Source organism: Delphinus delphis, chromosome 8 (genome assembly GCF_949987515.2).
Source record: "Delphinus delphis chromosome 8, mDelDel1.2, whole genome shotgun sequence".
In the NCBI taxonomy this organism is placed as follows: domain Eukaryota; kingdom Metazoa; phylum Chordata; class Mammalia; order Artiodactyla; family Delphinidae; genus Delphinus; species Delphinus delphis.
In genome coordinates, this window is record NC_082690.1 from 26,863,182 (window position 1) to 26,884,655 (window position 21,474).

Consider the following 21,474-nt stretch of genomic DNA (forward strand, 5'->3'; position numbering starts at 1 on the left):
AAAATAATCAAATGGGTCCTAATGAAACGTCAAAGCTTTTGCACAGCAAAGGAAACCATAAACAAGACCAAAAGATGACAACCCTTAGAATGGGAGAAAATATTTGCAAATGAAGCAACTGACAAAGGATTAATCTCCAAAATTTACAAGGAGCTCATGCAGCTCAATAACAAAAAAACAAACAACCCAATCCAAAAATGGGCAGAAGATCTAAATAGACATTTCTCCAAAGAAGATACACAGACTGCCAACAAACACATGAAAGAATGCTCAACATCATTAATCATTAGAGAAATGCAAATCAAAACTACAATGAGATATCATCTCACACCAGTCAGAATGGCCATCATCAAAAAATCTAGAAACAATAAATGCTGGAGAGGGTGTGGAGAAAAGGGAACACTCTTGCACTGCTGGTGGGAATGTGAATTGGTTCAGCCACTATGGAGAACAGTATGGAGGTTCCTTAAAAAACTAAAAATAGAACTACAATATGACCCAGCAATCCCACTACTGGGCATATACCCTGAGAAAACCAAAATTCAAAAAGAGTCATGTACCACAGTGTTCATTGCAGCTCTATTTACAATAGCCCAGAGATGGAATCAACCTAAGTGCGCATCATCGGATGAATGGATAAAGAAGATGTGGCACATAAATACAATGGAATATTAGCCATAAAAAGAAACGAAATTAAGCTATTTGTAATGAGGTGGATAGATCTAGAGTCTGTCATACAGAGTGAAGTAAGTCAGAAAGAAAAAGACAAATACCATATGCTAACACATATATATGGAATTTAAGAAGAAAAGAAAAATGTCATGAAGAACCTAGGGGTAAGACAGGAATAAAGACATAGACCTACTGAGGAACGGACTTGAGGATATGGGGAGGGTGAAGGGTGAGCTGTGACAGGGCGAGAGAGAGTCATGGACATATACACACTAACAAACGTAAGGTAGATATCTAGTGGGAAGCAACCGCATGGCACAGGGATATCGGCTAGGTGCTTTGTGACAACCTGGAGGGGTGGGATAGGGAGGGTGGGAGGGAGGGAGACGCAAGAGGGAAGAGATATGGGAACATATGTATATGTATAGCTGATTCACTTTGTTATGGAGGAGAAACTAACACACCATTGTAAAGCAATTATACCCCAATAAAGATGTTAAAAAAAATTTAGAAACAATAAATGTTGGAGTGGGTGTGGAGAAAAGGGAACACTCTGTACTGCTGGTGGGAATGTGAATTGGTACAGCCACTATGGAGAACAGTAATGAGGTTCCTTAAAAAACTATAAATAGAACTACTGTATGACACAGCAATCCCACTACTGGGCATATGCACTGAGAAAACCATAATTCAGAGTCATATAGCAAAATGTTCATTGCAGCTCTATTTACAGTATCCCAGAGATGGAAACAACCTAAGTGTCCATCATTGGATGAATGGATAAGGAAGATGTGGCACATATATACAATGGAATATTACTTAGCCATAAAAAGAAACAAAGTTGAGCTATTTATAATGAGGTGGATAGACCTAGAGTCTGTCATACAGAGTGAAGTAAGTCAGAAAGAAAAAGACAAATACCGTATGCTACCACATATATATGGAATTTAAGAAAAAAGAATGTCATGAAGAACCTAAGGTAAGATAGGAATAAAGCACAGATCTACTAGAGAATGAACTTGAGGATATGGGGAGGGGGAAGCGTAAGCTGTGACAAAGCGAGGGAGAGGCATGGACATATATACACTACAAAATGTAAGGTAGATAGCTAGTGGGAAGCAGCTGCATAACACAGGGAGATCATCTCGGTGCTTTGTTACTGCCTGGAGGGGTGGTATAGGGAGGTTGGGAGGAGGTAGATGCAAGAGGGAAGAGATATGGGAGCATATGTATATGTATAACTGAATCACTTTGTTATAAAGCAGAAACTAACACACATTGTAAAGCAATTATACTCTAATAAAGATGTAAAAAAAAAAACAACTAAAAATAGAGCTACCATATGACCCAGCAGTCTAGACATATACCCAGAGAAAACCATCATTCTAAAAGACACATGCACCCCAATGTTCATTGCAGCACTATTTACAATAGCCAGGGCATGGAAGCAAACTAAATGTCCATCAACAAAGTAATGGATAAAGAAGATGTGGTACATATTTACAATGGAATATTACTCAGGCATAAAAAAGAACAAAATAATGACATTTGCAGTAACTTGCATGGACCTAGAGATTGTCATACTGAGTGAAAGAAGTCAGACACAGAAAGGCAAATATCACGTGCTATAACTTATATGTGGAATCTAAGAAAGGGTACAAATAAACTTAGTTACAAGACAGAAGTATAGTCACAGATGTAGAAAACATATTTATGGTTACCAGGCAATAAGGGGAGGGAGGGATAAATTGGGAGATTGGGATGGCCATATACACACTACTATATATAAAAAAAGTAAGTAATAAAAACCTACTGTATATCACACAGAACTCTACTCAATACTTTATAATGGCCTATATGGGAAAATAATCTAAAAAAAGAATGGATTCATGTATGACTAATTCACTTTGCTGTAACCCTCAAACTAACACAGCATTATGGATTAACTATATCTCAATAAAATTAAAAAAGTTTTTTTCACCTAAATAATGCGTGTCCACCAACTTTTAGCTTGAAATTTTTTTTTTAATAAGAAATCTGCTGTCATTCTTATTTGTTCCTCTATATATAACATGTCTTATTTATTCTGGTAGCTTTTACGATTCTCTATCACTGGTTTTGAGCAATTTGACTATAGGTTGTGTTGATGTACTTTTCTTTATGTTTCTTGAGGTTGGAGCTTGCACTCACAGATCTGTGGGTTTCAAATTTTCACAAATTTGGAAAATTGTTAGTCTTATTTAAATACTTCAAATAATTTTACGTCTCTCCCTTTCCACTTTGAGAATTTCAATTATAGCCATACCTCATTTTACTGTGCTTTGCTGTATCACACTTTGCAGATATTGTATTTTTTTTTAATAAATAGAAGTTTTATGGCAACCCTGCATTGAATAACTCTATGGCACATCTTTCTAGTAATATTTGCTTACTTCATGTCTCTATGTCAGTTGATTCCTACAATATTTCAAACTTTTTCATTATTACTCTATGATGATCTGTAATCAGTAATCTTTGATGTTAGTCTTACTACTGAAAGCTCAGATGTTAAGAATTTTTAATGATAAAAATGTTTTTAAGTAAGGTATATACGTTTTTTAGACATAATGCCATTACACATTTAATAGACTACAGTATAGTGCAATCATAACTTTCATATATACTGGGAAACAAAAAAATTCACGTTACTCACTTTGTTGTGATATTTACTTTATTGCAGTAGTCTGGAACTGAACTTGAAATATCTTCAATGCATGCCTGTATATATATATATATATATATATATATACACACACACACACACATATATATTTGTGTATATATATATATATATATATAAGTTGCTTGAAGTTGTCCCACAACTCACTAATTCTCTATTTCTCTTCAGTCTTTTTTTTCTCTTCATGTTTTATTTTGCTTCTCCTCTATCAAGGATAACTGCCTTTGTTGCCTGATATCCAATGTCTTGTAAACTACTGTTTCACGTAGTTTATTCAGTTCATTTAGTTGTTTCAGGTGGAAGGGTAAATTCAGTCCTGGTTACTCTATTTTGGCCAGAAGTAAAGTTACTACTTTTGAAATTTGATTATTTTATCCCTTTAAACAGAATTCTTTTTTAGGGTGACAACCCCCCTCAAGAAAAGGGTCCACATTTATTATATATCAGAGATTTAGAAAGTTGTGAATGTTACTTGTATTCTGCAATGGAATCACACATTCAATTTAATTCAAAAGATAACATTCTTTGTTTTAAATTCTATGATTCTAGTAATTAAAAAGAGAGAGAAAAGGATCAATTAAACATTATTCCCATGTTCAAGGTACTTCCATTAATAGTATAAAAAATACAAAAGCTCATGTAAAGGCCCATATAGAAGTCACACTAACGAGTTTATTGATATTAAAAAATCTTATTCTCTTAGATGAGAATTAAGAAATCCATTAAGAAGATTTCTACATATTTCCATCGTTACATCTACTAACCTACCTGTTTCTCTATCCAGATATTCTGCCCCATTTTCTCTTCTTTTTATATACAGCTCCATTTCTATCCCTCCTCATGCAGTCAAATTCCTTGCTTTCTCCAATATCTCTCCCTTCTACTCTCTTGAGTCCCACTCTAATCTGGCTTTCAACTTCTATAGCTTTACCAAAATTGCTTCAAAGTCACAAAAATATCTTCATTTTGATAACTACACGGATAAGTTCTAAGTCCTTATCATCCATGAACTAACATTTCAGATTTCATTGATTTCCTCAAGGGGAAAAAAAAGCCCTCTTTACCCACTAAAACACAACTTTAAAGGTTTCTTATCTTTCTGAGTGATCTTTTTCTATTTGTATTACCAGTTTCTCCTCACTCTCCAACCTGTTAGGCTCAAAGAAGACATGGTCTTTGAATAACTGCTCTTTCTACACTCATTTTCTTGATGACCTCCTTTATTATAAATGTTTTGCTGTGACTCCAAATGTATATTTTAAGCCTAACACATTTGCCTGATCTCTTCTATCTCTTTTATAGCATCCATGGTACAATATAAAGCACAGGAAGACATATCAAATTTTTTGGCTTTCCCCTTTATTAGTTATATAGGATTATATGTATACATTTTATAGCTTTATACACATAAAGAGAGTCTACTGTTGAACTATTAATTCTTCCTACTAGATGTTTGTGCTCAGTTATCAGTTATTTTCTAAATTAAAACAGAAAAAGCAAACAAGGATTGTTTTTAGGAGGGGCAGTTTTAGTTATTGTGGTCAGAGACAGCCTTAGGTGAAATAAATAGCCTAAAGAAGGTGAGGGAGTTAAGTCTGATAAGATATCTGGAGAAACAATGAACAATCAGATGAAAGAGTAAGTCCAACATTGCTTGTCATGTTTGAAGCACAGCAAGAAGTATGTAGTTGGAGAAGAATGCTTTAGAGAGTAGTAGACAAGGAGAGCAAAGAAAAAAAATAAGTTAAGGGAAGGGGATCAGACTGTATATGTCTTTCAGATCTTATTAAGAATTAAGGCTTTTTCATGAAAGAAATTTAAGATGACACAAACAGATTCAAAGATATACAATGTTCTTGGATTGGAAGATACTGATAAATACTGCTAAAATGACCATACTACACAAGGAAACCTACAGATTCAATGTAATTCTTATCAAATTACCAATGGCATTTTACACAGAACTAGAACAGAACCTTTTTTAAATTTGTGTGGAAACACAAAAGACCACAAATAGCCAAAACAATCTTGAGAAAGAAGAAAAGAGGTGGAGTAATCATGCCCCCTGACTTCAGATTATACTACAAATCTACAGTAATCAAAAGAGTATTATTGTACTAAAACAAAAACAGACACAGAAATCAATGGAACAGAATAGAGAGCCCCAAAATAAACCCACATACTTATGGTCAATTAATATATGACAAAGGCGGCAAGAATATACAATGGAGAAAGGACAGTCTCTTCAATAAGTGGTGCTGAGAAAAACTGGACAGTTACATGTAAAAGAATGAAATTAGAATATTCTCTAACACTATATACAAAAAAATAAGCTCAAAATGGATTAAAGACTTAAATGTAAGACTGGATACTATAAAACTTCTACAGGAGAACATAAGCAGAACATTCTTTAACATAAAGCACAGCAATATCTTTTTGGATCTGTCTCCTAAAGCAGTGTAAGTAAAAACAAAAATAAATAAATGTGACCTAATTAAACTAAAAAGATTTTGCACACCAAAGGAAACCATAAATAAAATGAAAATACAACATATGGACTGGGAGAAAATATTTGCAAACAATATTACCAACAAGGGATTAATTTCCAAAATATATAAGCAGCTCATACAACTAAATATAAAAAAAAATATTTTTAAAGTGAGCAGAAGAACTGAATAGACATTTTTCTAAAGAGGAAATGAAGGTGGCCAACAAGCACATGAAAAGAGCCCAACATTGCTAATCATCAAGGAAATGCAAATGAAAACCACAATGAGATATTACTTCACACCTGTCAGAATGGCTGTCATCAAAAAGAACACAATAAATGTTGGCAAGAATGTGGTGGGGATGTAAATTGTTGTAGCCACGATGGAACACAGTATGGAGGTTCCTTAAAAAATTAAAAATAGTGTTACCATATGATTCTGCAACCCCAATCCTGGGCATATGTCTGGACAAAACTATAATTTGAAGAGATACATGTATGCCAATATTCATAGCAACACTATTTGGAATAGCCAACACAAAGAAACAACCTAAATGTCCATCAAAAGACGAATGGATGAAGAAGATGATATATATATATATATATATATATATATATATAAAATGTAATATTATATATTATAAATTATATAATATATGTAATATATATTATATATATATTACATATACTATATATTATATATAGTATACAATTTACATATATATTATATATACATATAATGGAATATTACTCAGCCATAAAAAGAATGAAATAATGTCCTTTGCAGCAACATGAATGAACCTAGAGATTATCACATTAAGTGAAGTAAATCAAAGACAAATATCATATGCTATCACTTATATGTGGAATCTTTAAAAAAAATGATACAAATGAACTTATTTCCAAAAGAGAAAGAGACTCAGAGACATAGAAAAACTTATGGTTACCAAAGGGAATAGCTACAGTGGTTGGGGGAGAGATAAATTAGAAATTTGGAATTAACATATATACTCAACTATATATAAAATAGTTAAAAAGCAAGGACCTAGTGTATAGCACAGGAAACTATACTCAGTCTCTTGTAATAACTTATAAAGGGAAAAATCTGAGAAAATTTCAAGTGTACAGCAAACTGAATCACTTTGCTGTTCATTTGAAAGTAACACAACATTGTAAATTAACTATACTTCAATAAAAACTTCCAAAAACTATGTAAAATAGAGGTGGTTTTTTTTTTGCAAAAGAAAAATGAATTCAGGCTTTTTCTTACAGTTTGAAATCTAATGGGGTTAGGAGGAGTTCAGCAGAAGAGTTTCATTGTCTGATGTAGATTTGCTATGGTCTGAAGGTTTGTGTTTCCCCCAAATTCACATATTGAAACCTTAAGCCTTAATATGACTGTATTTGGAGACGGGGGCTTTGGGAGGTAATTAGGTTATGACAGTGAACACTTCGTGATGGGATTAGTGCTCTTATAGGAAGAGCTATGAGTGCTTGTTTCCTCTGTTATTAGCCATTTGAGGACTTAACTAGAAGGTGGCCATCTGCAAAATTCGAAGTTGTATTTGCCTGAATTGACTATAAAGCAGGTTTGAACATTATCACTGAATTTTATATTGAGAATAAACAACAGATGGTTAAGAATAGAATAAAGGAAACCAGTTAGGGTGCTATTACAATATTTAATGAACGGTTATGATGATGAGAGATTAGTAGACTTCTGAAGATACTGCTGCATTTGATATAGGCATGCGAGAAAGGAGTATTAAATGATGACTCCTGAGTAACTGAAAGAATGAAGTTGTCCCTTTTGCTGAGATAGAAAAATGAATCAATAAATCAATTTTGGTCATATTAGGTTTGAGACATCTAGTGGTTGGTGAGTACAGAGATGGGTCCATGAATCTGGAGTTTAGGGATGTAATAAAGACTGGAGAAATGATTTGAGAAGAATCAGCATATGGATTGTATCTAAAGCTATGATTCTGATTGAAGTCACCAAGGAAATGGGTATAAATTGAGAAGAAAAGTCCAAGCACTATGCCCTGGAACACGCATACGTTAACAAGTTGGTGTTTTACAGGAACCAGTAATAGAGATTAAGAAGGAGTAGATAAAAAGGAAAAAACAAAAAAACAAAAAACAATGACGATTTTGGCAGACCATTGAAGCAATTGTTTCAGGAATAGGGAACAGGGAATAATCAACCAGGTCAAATTCTACAGCTAGGTCAAGTATGATAATGGAGAATTTATTCTTGGATTTAGCACTGTAGAGGTCATTAGTGACAATGTTAAATGATGTTTCAATGGCGAGTTATAAGAGAAAGGCAGATTAGAATGAATTTAAGATAGAATGAGTCTAGGAAAATTGGAAACAGCAAGTGCAGAAAAATTTTTCAAGGATTTTTGCTGTAGAAAAAGAGGAAGGAATGCAGCAGTTGCTGAAAGGGGAAGTGAAGTCAAAGAGGATTTTTAAAAAAGATGTAAGTACTAAAAGCATGTTTGTTGGCTGATTAGAGAGACCCAATAGGGACAAACAAAATTAATGATGTCTAAAAAAGATTTGCTGGAACAACTTTCTTGAGCGGAGCAAATGGGGTGTGATCTAGTGCTGAAGTGTAGGGTGTAGTGTTTACTAGGATTATGGATACCAATATAGGTAGGGCAAAAATTGCTGGTGTAAATGTGTGAAAATTTCTCATGAGTATTTCTACTATTTTCACAATGAAGTTACAAGAAGGTCATCAGCTGAGCATGACAGTGTTGGAATTTTAGAGAAAATAAGGTAGTCTTCTAAGAGAGTGGGAGAAAAAATGGACTAGAGCAATATAGTAGACATCAATCAAATAGAGTGTTATTTGAATTCAACCTTAGCTTTGGTTTACAAAAGTGGAAGCCACGAAGTGAGAGAAGGACAAACGAGTGGAGGATGTAAACAAAGAGTGATTATATTGACCAACCATGGCATTTTAGCAAGGTATATAGGGAAAAGGGGACTTGAGGGTATAAGGAATAGTGAAAAGTTCATAAGATAAATGGATTTTAGCTTCCTGGTTGTGTTGAAAAAATGTTGGAATTAAAGAACTAGAGGAAAGTGGTGGTTAAGAAGTATGGTGCTTAAAATTGAGCCAATAGAGAGGTTTCAATAATTGATAATTATGTATAGTAATAAGATGTGCCTACGGGAGGGAGTGGGGTGGAGGACAATGTTACTGAAAAGAGAAGTGATCAAGAGACTGAAATTAACATGAATGATGTCAGTAGATATCAGTAGAGAGTCTCCATAAGCTACCTCTTCCCCAGCCTCCATGCTTCCATCAGATGTAGTTACAAGGGATTTCGAAAACTTAGTGTGTTCCTGGCCAGACCCTTATTTCTATCTGTCTTGTGACCAATCAAGACTTATCATGCTTTTTTTACCTGTTTACATATGTCACCACAAGAAGTCCAGGACTCCCTAATCATCCACCATCCTCCGTACTGTCATTCCCATATAACTGTGCATTGCTTTCTCTGACACCATTTTCTACGTTTACCTAACTTCTGAATTCCTTTCACCATAATCTCTGCATCTCAGGATCAGTCATCAACAAAATTTCCCATAATCGGATATCTTCTTCATTTTCTTTTCCTAACATAAACCTGCTTCTCTTCTGAGAATTGTTTTGTCCCCTCTCAGTGGTAGATATTTTCTCTCCCAAACCTCTCTTTCCTCTGGACCTGGAGGTGGGGGTTCCTCACTGCCTAATCCACATAATTTTTCTGCCTTTTTTCTTAAAAAACACCAGTTTTGAAACTCATGTCATTAATGCCACACACAAAACATTCCTGGTTTTAGTGATCTACTGGCCTTGTATAACTTCCTTTTATTCCTAGAAGGTTTTACCTATGTACACCCTCCCAATCACATTCTCAAACACTACTATCAAAGTTCTTGGTGATTCAAATATCCTTAAATAACATGGCCAGGATTATATTAAATGCCATTGGTCTGAAAAGGTAGAGGTGTAATCTACCTGGATTGTCAGATGAGGAATTAGATGCCATCTCAAGGCTTTTGTTTTTTTTCTTTAGCATCTTTATTGGAGTATAACTGCTTTACAATGGTGTGTTACTTTCTGCCTTAAAACAAAGTCAATCAGTTATACGTATACATATGTCCCCATACCTCTTCGCTCTTGCATCCCTCCCTCCCTCCTTATTCCACCCCTATAGGTGGTCACAGCACCGAGCTGATCTCCTGTGCAATGTGGCTGCTTCCCACTAGCTATCTATTTTACGTTTGGTAGTGTATATATGTCCATGCCACTCTCTCACTTTGTTCCAGCTTACACCTCCCACTCCCTATATACTCAAGTCCATTCTCTAGTAAGTCCACATCTTTATTCCCATCTTGCCCCTAGCTTCCTCTGATCATTTTTTTTCTATTTTTTTTTAGATTCCATACATATGTGTTAGCATACAGTATTTGTTTTTCTCTTTCTGCCTTACTTCACTCTGTATGACAGTCTCTAGGTCCATCCACCTCACTACAAATAACTCAGTTTCATTCATTTGATGGCTAATATTCTATTGTATATATGTGCCACATCTTCTTTATGCATTCATCTGTTGATTGTCTGTCCTGGTTATTGTAAAAAGAGCAGCAATGAACATTTTAGTACATGACTCTTTTTGAATTATTGTTTTCTCAGGGTATATGCCCAGTAGTGGGATTGCTGGGTCATATGGTAGTTCTATTTTTAGTTTTTTAAGGAACCTCCATACTGTTCTCCATAGTCGTTGTATTAATTTACATTCCCACCAACAGCACAAGAGGGTTCCCTTTTCTCCACACCCTCTCTAGCATTTATTATTTGTAGATTTTTTGATGATGGCCATTCTGACCGGTGTGAGATGATATCTCATTGTAGTTTTGATTTGCATTTCTCTAATGATTAATGATGTTGAGCATTGTTTCCTGTGTTTGTTGCCATTCTGTATATGTCCTTTGGAGAAATGTCTATTTAGGTCGTCTGGCCAATTTTCGATCAGGTTGTTTGTTTTTTTGATATTGAGCTGCATGAGTTGCTTGTATGTATTGGAGATTAGTCCTTTGTCAGTTGCTTCATTTGCAAATATTTTCTCCCATTCTGAGGGTTGTCTTTTCGTCTTGTTTATGGTTTCCTTTACTGTGCAAAAACTTTGAAGTTTCATTAGGTCCCATTTGTTTATTTTTGTTTTTATTACCATTTCTCTAGGAGGTGAGTCAAAAAGGATCTTGCTGTGATTTATGTCATACAGTGTTCTGCCTATGTTTTACTCTGTGAGATTGATGGTGTCTGGCCTTACATTTAGGTTTTTAATCCATTTTGAGTTTATTTTTGTGTATGGTGTTAGGCAATGTTCTAATTTCATTCTTTTAAATGTAGCTGTACCGTTTTCCCAGCACCACTTATTGAAGAGGCTGTCTCTTCTCCATTGTATATTCTTGACTCCTTAATGAAAGATAAGGTGACCATAGGTGCGTGGGTTTATCTCTCGGCTTGCAATCCTGTTCCATTGATCTATATTTCTGTTTTAGTGCCAGTACCATGCTATCTTGATTACTGTAGCTTTGTAGTAAGTCTTAAGTCAGGGAGCCTGATTCCTCCAGGTCCGTTTTTGTTTCTCAAGATTGCTTTGGATATTTCGGGCTCTTTTGTGTTTCCATACAAATTGTGAAATTTTTTGTTCTAGTTCTGTGAAAAATTCCAGTGGTAGTTTGATAGGGATTGCATTGAATCTGTAGATTGCTTTGGGTAGTGTAGTCATTTTCACAATGTTGATTCTTCCAATCCAAGAACATGGTATATCTCTCCATTTATTCTTTAATTTCTTTCATCAGTGTCTTATAATTTTCTGCATACAGGTCTTTTTTCTCCTTAGGTAGGTTTATTCCTAGATATTTTATTCTTCTTCTTACGATGGTAATTTCACTTTCAGATTTTTCATCATTAGTGTATAAGAATGCAAGAGGTTTCTATGTATTAATTTTGTATCCTGCTACTTTACCGAATTCATTGATTAGCTCTAGTAGTTTTCTGGTAGCATCTTTAGGATTCTCTATGTATACAATCGTGTCATCTGCAAACAGTGACAGCTTACTTCTTCTTTTCCGATTTGGATTCCTTTTATTTCTTTTTCTTCTCTGATTGCTGTGGCTAAAACTTCCAAAACTATGTTGAATGATAGTGGTGAGAGTGGGCAACCTTGTCTTGTTCCTGATTCTAGTGGAAATGGTTTCAGTTTTTCACCCTTGACGACGATGTTGGCTGTGGGTTTGTCATATATGGCCTTTATTATGTTGAGGAAAGTTCCCTCTATGCCTACTTTCTGCAGGGTTCTTATCATAAATCGGTGTTGAATTTTAGCTAAAGTTTTCTCTGCATCTATTGAGATGATCATATAGTTTTTGTCCTTGAATTTGTTAATATGGCATATCACGTTGATTGATTTGCATATATTGAAGAATCCTTACATTCCTGGGATAAATCCTACTTGATCATGGTGTATGATTCTTTTACTGTGCTGTTGAATTCTGTTTGCTAGGATTTTGTTGAGGATTTTTGCACCTATGTTCATCAGTGATATAAGCCTGTAGTTTTCTTTCTTTGTGACATTCTTGTCTCGTTTTGGTATCAGCATGATGGTGGCCTCGTATAGTGAGTTTGGGAGTGTTCCTCCCTCTTCTATATTTTGGAAGAGTTTGAGAAGGTTAGGTGTTAGCTCTTCTCTAAATGTTGGATAGAATTCGCCTGTGAAGCCATCTGGTTGTGGTTTTTGTTTGTTGGAAGATTTTTAATCCCATTTTCAATTTCAGTTCTTGTGATTTGTTCATATTTTGTATTTCTTCCTGGTTCAGACTTGGAAGGTTGTGCATTTCTAAGAATTTGTCCATTTTTTCAGGTTGTCCATTTTACCGACATAGAGTTGCTTATAGTAATCTGTCATGATCCTTTTTATTTCTGCAATGTCAGTTGTTACTTCATCTTTTTAATTTCTAATTCTATTGATTTGAGTCTTCTCCCTTTTTTTCTTTATAAATCCGGCTAATGGTTTATCAATTTTGTTTATCTTCTCAAAGAACCAGCTTTTAGTTTTATTTATCTTTGTTATTGTTTACTTCATTTCTTTTTCATTTATTTCTGATCTGATCTTTATAATTTCTTTCCTTCTGCTAACTTTGGGGTTCCTTTGTTCTTCCTTCTGTAATTGCTTTAGGTGTAAAGTTGGGTTGTTTATTTGACAGGTTTCTTGTTTCTTAAGGTAGGCTTGTATAGCTATAAACTTCTCTCAGAACTGCTTTTGCTGCATCCCATAGGTTTTGTGTTGTGTTTTCATTGTTATTTGTTTCTAGGTATTTTTTGATTTCCTCTTTGATTTCTTCAGTGATCTCTTGGTTACTAAGTAGTGTGTTGTTTAGCCTCCATGTGTTTATAATTCCTACAGATTTTTTCCTGGAATTGATATCTAGTTTTACAGCTTTGTGGTCAGAAAAGATACTTGATATGATTTCAATTTTCTTAAGTTTACCAAGCCTTGATTTGTTACCCAAGATATGATCTATCCTGGAAAATGTTCCATGAGCACTTGAGAAGAATGTGTATTCTGTTGTTTTTGGATGGAATGTCCTATAAATGTCAATTAAGTCCATCTTGTTTAATGTATCATTTAAAGCTTGTGTTTCCTTATTTATTTTCATTTTGGACGATCTGTCCATTGGTGAAAGTGTGGTGTTAAAGTCCCCTAGTATGATTGTGTTACTGTCAGTTTCCTCTTTAATGGCTTTTAGTATTTTCCTTATATATGGTTGTGCTGCTATGTTGAGTGCATAAATATTTACAATTGTTATATCTTCTTCTTGGATCGATCCCTTGATCATTATGTAGTGTCCTTCCTTGTTTCTTGTAATAGTTTTTGTTTTAAGTCTATTTTTTCTGATATGTGAATTGCTACTCCAGCTTTCTTTTGCTTTCCTTTTGCATGGAATATCTTTTTCCATCCCCTTACTTTCAGTCTGTATGTGTCTCTAGGTCTCAAGTGGTTCTCTTGTAGATGGCATATATATGGATCTTGCTTTTGTATCCATTCAGCCAGTCTATGTCTTTTGGTTGGAGCATTTAGTCCATTTACATTTAAGGTAATTATCGATATGTATGTTCCTATTACCATTTTCTTAATTCTTTTGGGTTTATTATTGTAGGTCTTTCCCTTCTCTTGTGTTTCCTGCCTAGAGAAGTCCCTTTAGTATTTGTTGTAAAGCTGGTTTGGTGGTGCTGAACTCTCTCAGCTTTTGCTTCTCTGTAAAGCTTTTACTTTCTCCGTCAAATCTCAATGAGATCCTTGCTTGGTAGAGTAATCTTGGTTGTAGGTTTCTCTCTTTCATCACATTAAATATGTCCTGCCCTACCTTCTGGCTTGCAGAGTTTCTGCTGAAAGTTCAGCCGTCAACCTTATGGGGATTCCCTTATGTGTTATTTGTTTTTTTTCCCCTGCTGCTTTTAATATTTGTTCTTTGTATTTAATTTATGATAGTTTGATTAATGTATTTCTTGGTGTGTTTCTCCCTGGATTTAGCCTGTATGGGACTCTCTGTGTTTCTTGGACTTGATTAACTATTTCCTTTCCCATATTAGGGAAGTTTTCAACTATAATCTCTTCAAATATTTTTTCAGTCCCTTTCTTTTTCTCTTCTTCTTCTGGAACCCCTATAATTCGAATGTTGGTGCGTTTAATGTTGTCCCAGTGGTCTCTGAGACTGTCCTCAGTTCTTTCCATTCTTTTTTCTTTATTCTGCTCTGCAGTAGTTATTTCCACTATTTTATCTTACAGGTCACATATCTGTTTGTCTGCCTCAGTTATTCTGCTATTGTTCTATTCCGGAGAATTTTAATTTTCAGTTATTGTGTTGTTCATTTCTGTTTGTTTGCTCTTTAGTTCTTCTAGGTCCTTGTTAAACGTTTCTTGTATTTTCTCCATTCTATTTCCAAGATTTGGGATCATGCTTACTATCATTATTCCAAATTCTTTTTCAGTAGACTGTCTATTTCCTCTTCAAGTTTTAGTTTGGGTGGGTTTTTGCCTTGCTCCTTCATCTGCTGTGTGTTTCTCTGTCTTCTCATTTTGCTTTAGTGTGTTTTGGGTCTCCTTTTTGTAGGCTGCAGGTTTGTAGTTTCTGTTGTTTTTGTGTCTATCCCCAGTGGCTGAGGTTGGTTCAGTGGGTTGTGTAAGTTTACTGGTGGAGGGGGCCTAGTGCTGTGTTCTGGTGGATGAGGCTGGATCTTGTCTTTCTGGTGAACAGGTTCACGTCTGGTGCTGTGTTTTGGAGTGTCTGTGTCCTTATTATGGTTTTAGGTTGCCTCTGTGCTAATGGATGTGGTTGTGTTCCTGTCCTGCTAGTTGTTTGGCCTAGGGTTTCCAGCAATGTAGTTTGCTGGTCATTGAGTGGAGCTGGGTTTTGTTGTTGAGATGGAGATATCTGGGAGATTTTCACCATTTGATATTATGTGGAGCTGGGAGGTCTCGTGTGGACCAGTGTCCTGAACTTGGCTTTCCTACCTTAGTGGCACAGCCCTGACAGCTGGCTGGAGAAGCAAGAGCCTGTCCTCCGCATGGTTCAAAATGTAAGGGAGAAAGTAAAGAAAGAAAGAAGAAGATAAAATAATATAAAATAAAATAAAATAATTAAAATAAAAAATATTTATTAAGAAAACAATTTATAAGTAATAAAAAAAGAAAAAGGACAGACAAAACCCTAGTAGAAATGGTAAAAGCAAAGCTATACTGACAAAATCACACACAGAAGCATACACATACACACTCACAAGAAGAGAAAAAGGGAAAAACATATATATATACCTGCTCCCAAAGTCCATCTTCTCAATTTGGGATGATTCGTTTTCTATTCAGTATTCTACAGATGCAGGGTACATCAAGTTGATTGTGGAGATTTAATCCGCTGCTCCCAAGGCTGCTGGGAGAAATTTCCCTTTTTCTTCTTTGTTCATATAGCTCCGAGGGTTCAGCTTTGGATTAGGATCCACCACTGCGTGTAGGTCACCTGAGGGCATCTGTTCTTCCCTCAGAAAAGACGGGGTTAAAGGATCAGCTGACTAGGGGGCTCTGGCTCACTCACTCCGGTGGGAGGGAGGGGTTCGGATGCGTGTTGAGCCTGCGGCCGTAGAGGCCAATGTGACATTGCACCTTCCTGAGGCGTGCCCTTTGTTCCCCCGGGGAAGTTTTCCCAGGATCACGGGACTCTGACAGTGGTGGGCTGCACAGGGAGTGGAGGTGTGGAGAGTGACCTGTGCTTGCAAACAGGTTTTTTGGTGGTGGCAGGAGCAACCTTAACGTCTCATGCCCGTCTCTCGGGTCCGCACTGATAGCCATGGCTTGTGCCCGTCTCTGGAGCTCCTTTAAGAAGCGCTCTTAGTCCCCTCTCCTGGCGCACCAAGAGACAAAGAGGCAGAAAAAGTCTTCTCTTTGGCAGCTCCAGACTTTTTCCCCTGACTCCCTCCCGGGTAGCCGTGGCGCACTAGCCCCTTTCAGGCTGTGTTCACACTGCCAACCCCAGTCCTCTCCCTGGGATCCGACCTCCTAAGCCCGAGCCTCAGCTCCCAGCCCCCACTGCCCCAGCGGGTGAGCAGACAAGCCTCTCGGGCTGGTGAGTGCTGGTGGGCACTGATCCTCCTTTCAGGAATCTCTCCGCTTTGCCCTCCGCACCCCTGTTTCTGCGCTCTCCTCCATGGCTCCGAAGGTATCCCCCACTGCCACCTGCAGTCTCCATCCGCAAAGGGGTTTCCTAGTGTGTGGAAATCTTTCCTCCTTCTCAGCTCCCTTTCACTGGTGCAGGTCCCGTCTCTATTCTTTATCTCTGTTTTTTCTTTTTTCTTTTACCCTACCCAGGTACGTGGGGAGTTTCTTGCCTTTTGGGAGGTATGAGATCTTCTGCCAACATTCAGTAGGTGTTCTATAGGAGTTTTTACACTTGTAGATGTATTTATTATGTATTTGTGAAGAGGAAGGTGATCTCCCTGTCTTACTCTTCTGCCATCTTGAAGCTCTTCCCTCAAGACTTCTTTTATCACACAAAAAAAAAAGACTTTACAGACTGAGAAAAAGATTATGTCTCAAACAATTGTCTATTTAATATTTAATGTAGTGGTTCTCAACTGAGGGTTACTTTTCCCCCCAGGATACATTTGACAAATGTCTGGAGATATTTTTTTTGTCACAACTAGGAGGAGTGTGCTACTGGCATCTAGTAGTTAGAGGGCATGAATAATGCCAAACATCCTGCAATGCATAGGACAACCCCCCCCACAACAAATAACTATCCTGTCCCAAATATCTATAATACTGTTGAGAAACCCTTGGTCTAGAGTGATGGTGTTCTTCACTTTAAGATTTTTAGCAATGGAATGTAGTGATTTATATTTATATTTATATTTAGTCTGAAGTACGACCCTGGCAAATATAGACAGAATAGGATTACAGCAAATAACAAAACCCACTAAAACCTTGGAGAATTAAAACGTTTTTAATACATAAAAAAAAGTCACAATTTTAGAACGTCCAAATTTTTGAAATTCCCTTTCTCATGAGTACAAAAAGTTTAGCTAGCTAGTTTATCTAAAGTTGAAATGGGGTTTCCATGACTCCAAGTTTCCATTCTTTCTTCATAGATTAAGGAGCTTTTTACTTAAACTCTTTTCTCCTGGGCTTCCATTTGGAAAAAAAACAATTTCAAATGGAATACGATGCTAATGGGACACGAAAACCATTTTGTTCTATGAACTGGGATTTTGACCTGGTTTTTGAGTTGCTTTAAGAGTGGGTGGAACAGGATTGTTAACCTCATTTGTGACATATGGCATTACTTTATACAGTGGTTGGTTCTATTCCACTGTCACTCATTTATTCATTCATTTCCATCCATTCATCTATTTATTTAAAAAGCATTTACTGAATTCCTACTATATGCTAAGCAATGTGTTAGTGGGGATAAAAGGGTAAATAAGAAAAGATCTCTGACCTCAAATTGTTTTTACTGTGATAGAAGAGAAAACAGCAGAAATTATAATAATTTAATACATTAAGATTCATAATAAAAATTGCTATAATGGCACACAGAAAGGAGTGACTTACAATTCTGTGTGGTGTTGGGAAGTAGTTCCAGAAGGTTTACAAGATCAAATGTTACTAGGAAAAAAGGATAAAAGGAAAAGAGGAATGGATAAAACAAAAAAGGAATTTACTATTTTAGGGCTGTCCACCATGGGCCAAGCCCTATGCAAGGCACTTTAAGATCTTTTTCTTATTTATTCCTTACAATGAGCCTACATGATACATTACCCCATTTTATATGTGAGAAAACAGAAGCTCAGATACATTTGTCAAGGTTACCATGGAAATAAGCAGCAGAACTGAGATCTGGGTCTACATCAGACTCTGCATAGCCATGTTTCTTTCAACAAACAAAAAAGAAAGAACAGGTTTGAACACTGAGGGTGCAATGTACTCACTTTTGCCAGGTATGCTAGACTTTTCTTTCACATTTATCCTTCCATGCCTATAGCTCCTGAAACATCTGAGTATCTCTCTACTGCTGGCTATATCTGATCTGACCCACAGCAAACCTATCAACAGGCAGGTTTTATGAGATTGTCTCTTAAGAATATGAACAAAAAGACTAAACTCGATAGGGTACAGGTACTGATGGTTTGCTGCTCTGGTAGGTCACTTTATGCTGAGGCTGAAGTAGACTGGAGAGAAGGAAGCCAACCAAAATTATATGTGAGCCAACATATTGTAGGATCAGAAACCATGAGTAAGCAGAGAAAACTGTCAGTGGAAGGAGAGAGAAGCAGAAAGAAGCTTCTGGAGAATGAGACACTAAGCAGCAGCTGTAGTTCTTGAAGGAATATTTCTGTTTCTTATTAGGACTGGCTGTGCTTCTCAACATCTTATACGATTACCCTTCTCCCCACTACCACCATATATACAAGCCTTTAACTGGAGCTTAAATGTTATTAGATTTATTTTAATAAAAATATTTTGAAGTGGACCAACACTAAGAGAACAAGAGACAGTAGCTTAGAATCACTGGAGCAGAATGGGCACCTTGTTTACACTAATGAACTTGAAAAGCATAGAGTTCAGGGTGAGAATATGAAATGCTTTTTATGTTGGGCCAAAGATTTTGACTTTATTCTAAAAGGATAAGGAAGGATTAGAGACATTTGAATGCTTTGAAGCACCTCCTTGAACTATAAGAGTTGATTTTTTTATTCCTGTATCAACAGTACCTGGCTGAGAGACTTATACAAAATTTATGTTTGATAAACATTTGTTGTAACAATGGAAAACACAAATGAGAGAAAAAAATTATCAAGAGTTCAGTTTTACTACATAATTACAATAATTAAAATCACAATTGAAATCCAGTTATAAAGAGCTTTGAGGATGGATTGAGTATTGAAGGATAATGGTACTATGCCAACAATGAAACATGAAGTAACTCACCAGCTATAACATGGAAACATGAGACAGCATTGTCCATGCTGAAAGTGTGGTATAGCATGATATAATTTTATAGAAGGGTGGCAGAGGATAAAGTGTAAGATATCAGAAGGAATTTGTTCAAGAAAGACTTTATAATACCTGCTAACAATCTCGAACATTAATGTTTCATAGTTTACAAAGAATCACTAAAGGATCTTCCATACAGGAATTAATTCATTCGTTCCCACAACAAATATCTGAGAAACAACTATGTTCCAGATATTATTCTTTCTGCTGTGAATGTATTGGTGAATGAAATATTTTTTTAAAAATCTCTTGTAGAATTTACATTTTATCAGAACAGACTGATAATAAAGTAATATAAACAAATGTCTTGTTTATTAGAAGTAATATATGGTGTGGAAAAGTAAGTTGAGTAAGGGGAATTAAAAGTGGTGAGGAGTAGCTTGCAGTTTTAACAGCGTGGTTGGTGTAGGACTCACTAAAAAGGTGTTTGAGCAAAGATGAGGAGATGAGGGAGTAAACCTGGGTAATACCTGGTGGAAGGACACTCCAGGAATAGGTTTACTCCAGCTACTGTAAACAGCCTGAGACAAGAGAATGTCTAGTAAGCCAGGGAAATCCAGGGGAACTATAAGGACAGGGTAGAGAGAGTGAGATACAGTGGAGAAGGTGATAAGATCAGAGAAGGAATGTGAGGCAAGATCTTAAATGGCCTTGTGACCAGACATGCATTTTAGGGTGATTATTCTGGCAGTTAAGCAGAAGATATATTTAAAAACAGTAAAATACTTGGGATAATATTGGTTCTAAATAATAGAAATCACAATAAGGAAATTTATTAGGTCATATTACAGGATCTGAAGATAAGGAATTTATGACAGGTTAGAGACTGCAGAAGAAAAGATCAGTGAACTCAAAGATGTACTTGTATACTATCCAAAATAAAGCACAAAGAGGAAAAACATGAAAAAATTACCATAGCAGAATTGATCTGTGTTGTCTAAAATATGTGTAATTTGAGTCCAAGAAATTTAGAACAGAAAAGAATTGAGAAAATAATGAACAAAGTTTTCTACATTTAATGAAAACTATAAATCCAAGACCTAAGAATGTCAGCAAATCTCTAGTATCATAAAGAAAACCACACTAATTCATAATTGAATTGCTGAAAACTAATGATAAAAATAAAATCAAAAGAAGCCAGGAAAAAAGGACAGAATATACATACAGGAGCAAAGTTTAAAAATTACTGGGGAATTATTATTAGAACCCATGTAAGCCAGAAGTCATGAAGAGATCTTTAAATATCAAAGGAGAAAAATAAAGTCAACTTAGATTTTTCCACTATGCAAAAAAAAAAATCTTTTAAAAAAGAACGTGAAATACTTTTCAAACAGGTGGTGAGAGAATTCATCTCTAGTAGACTCTCACTACAAGCAAGAATAAAGGAAGTTTTTTCATCAGAAAGAAAATTTTACCAGACAGAATTTTGTAAATATACAAAGGAATTAAGATTGCTAGATGTGGTAAATATGTGGATGAGTATAAAAATAATTTTGCCCCAAATATCAATTATTTGTCCATCTAACATTACCATTTTTGCTATCATTTTGCTGGCCTCCTGCACCAAGCCAGTTATTACTCTTTCAACTGGAGTTCCGCATTAGCATTCTAATTGGTCTCCCTTGTTCTGCCTTTATTCCAACACAGTATTTTCTCAACAAAGCAGCCAGACTTTTAAAACATACCTTGCAGATTATATCACCTCTTTGCTCAGAATTATCCAATGGCTTCTCATCTCATTTATGGTAAAAGCCAAAGTCGTCACAATACTACAGATTCTATAACATTAGCTCTCCTTACCGCTGAAACCTTATCTTAGAGAACGATCACCTTCATTCTATTTAGCAACATTGACCTCTTTGTTAGTCCTTGAAGACAACAGGAATTGTCCTACCTCAGAGCATTTATCTTTATTATCTTTTCTGCTAGAGCTCTCTTTTCCAACATATTCTCTCATCTCCTTTTCTTTCTGCACAATGTCA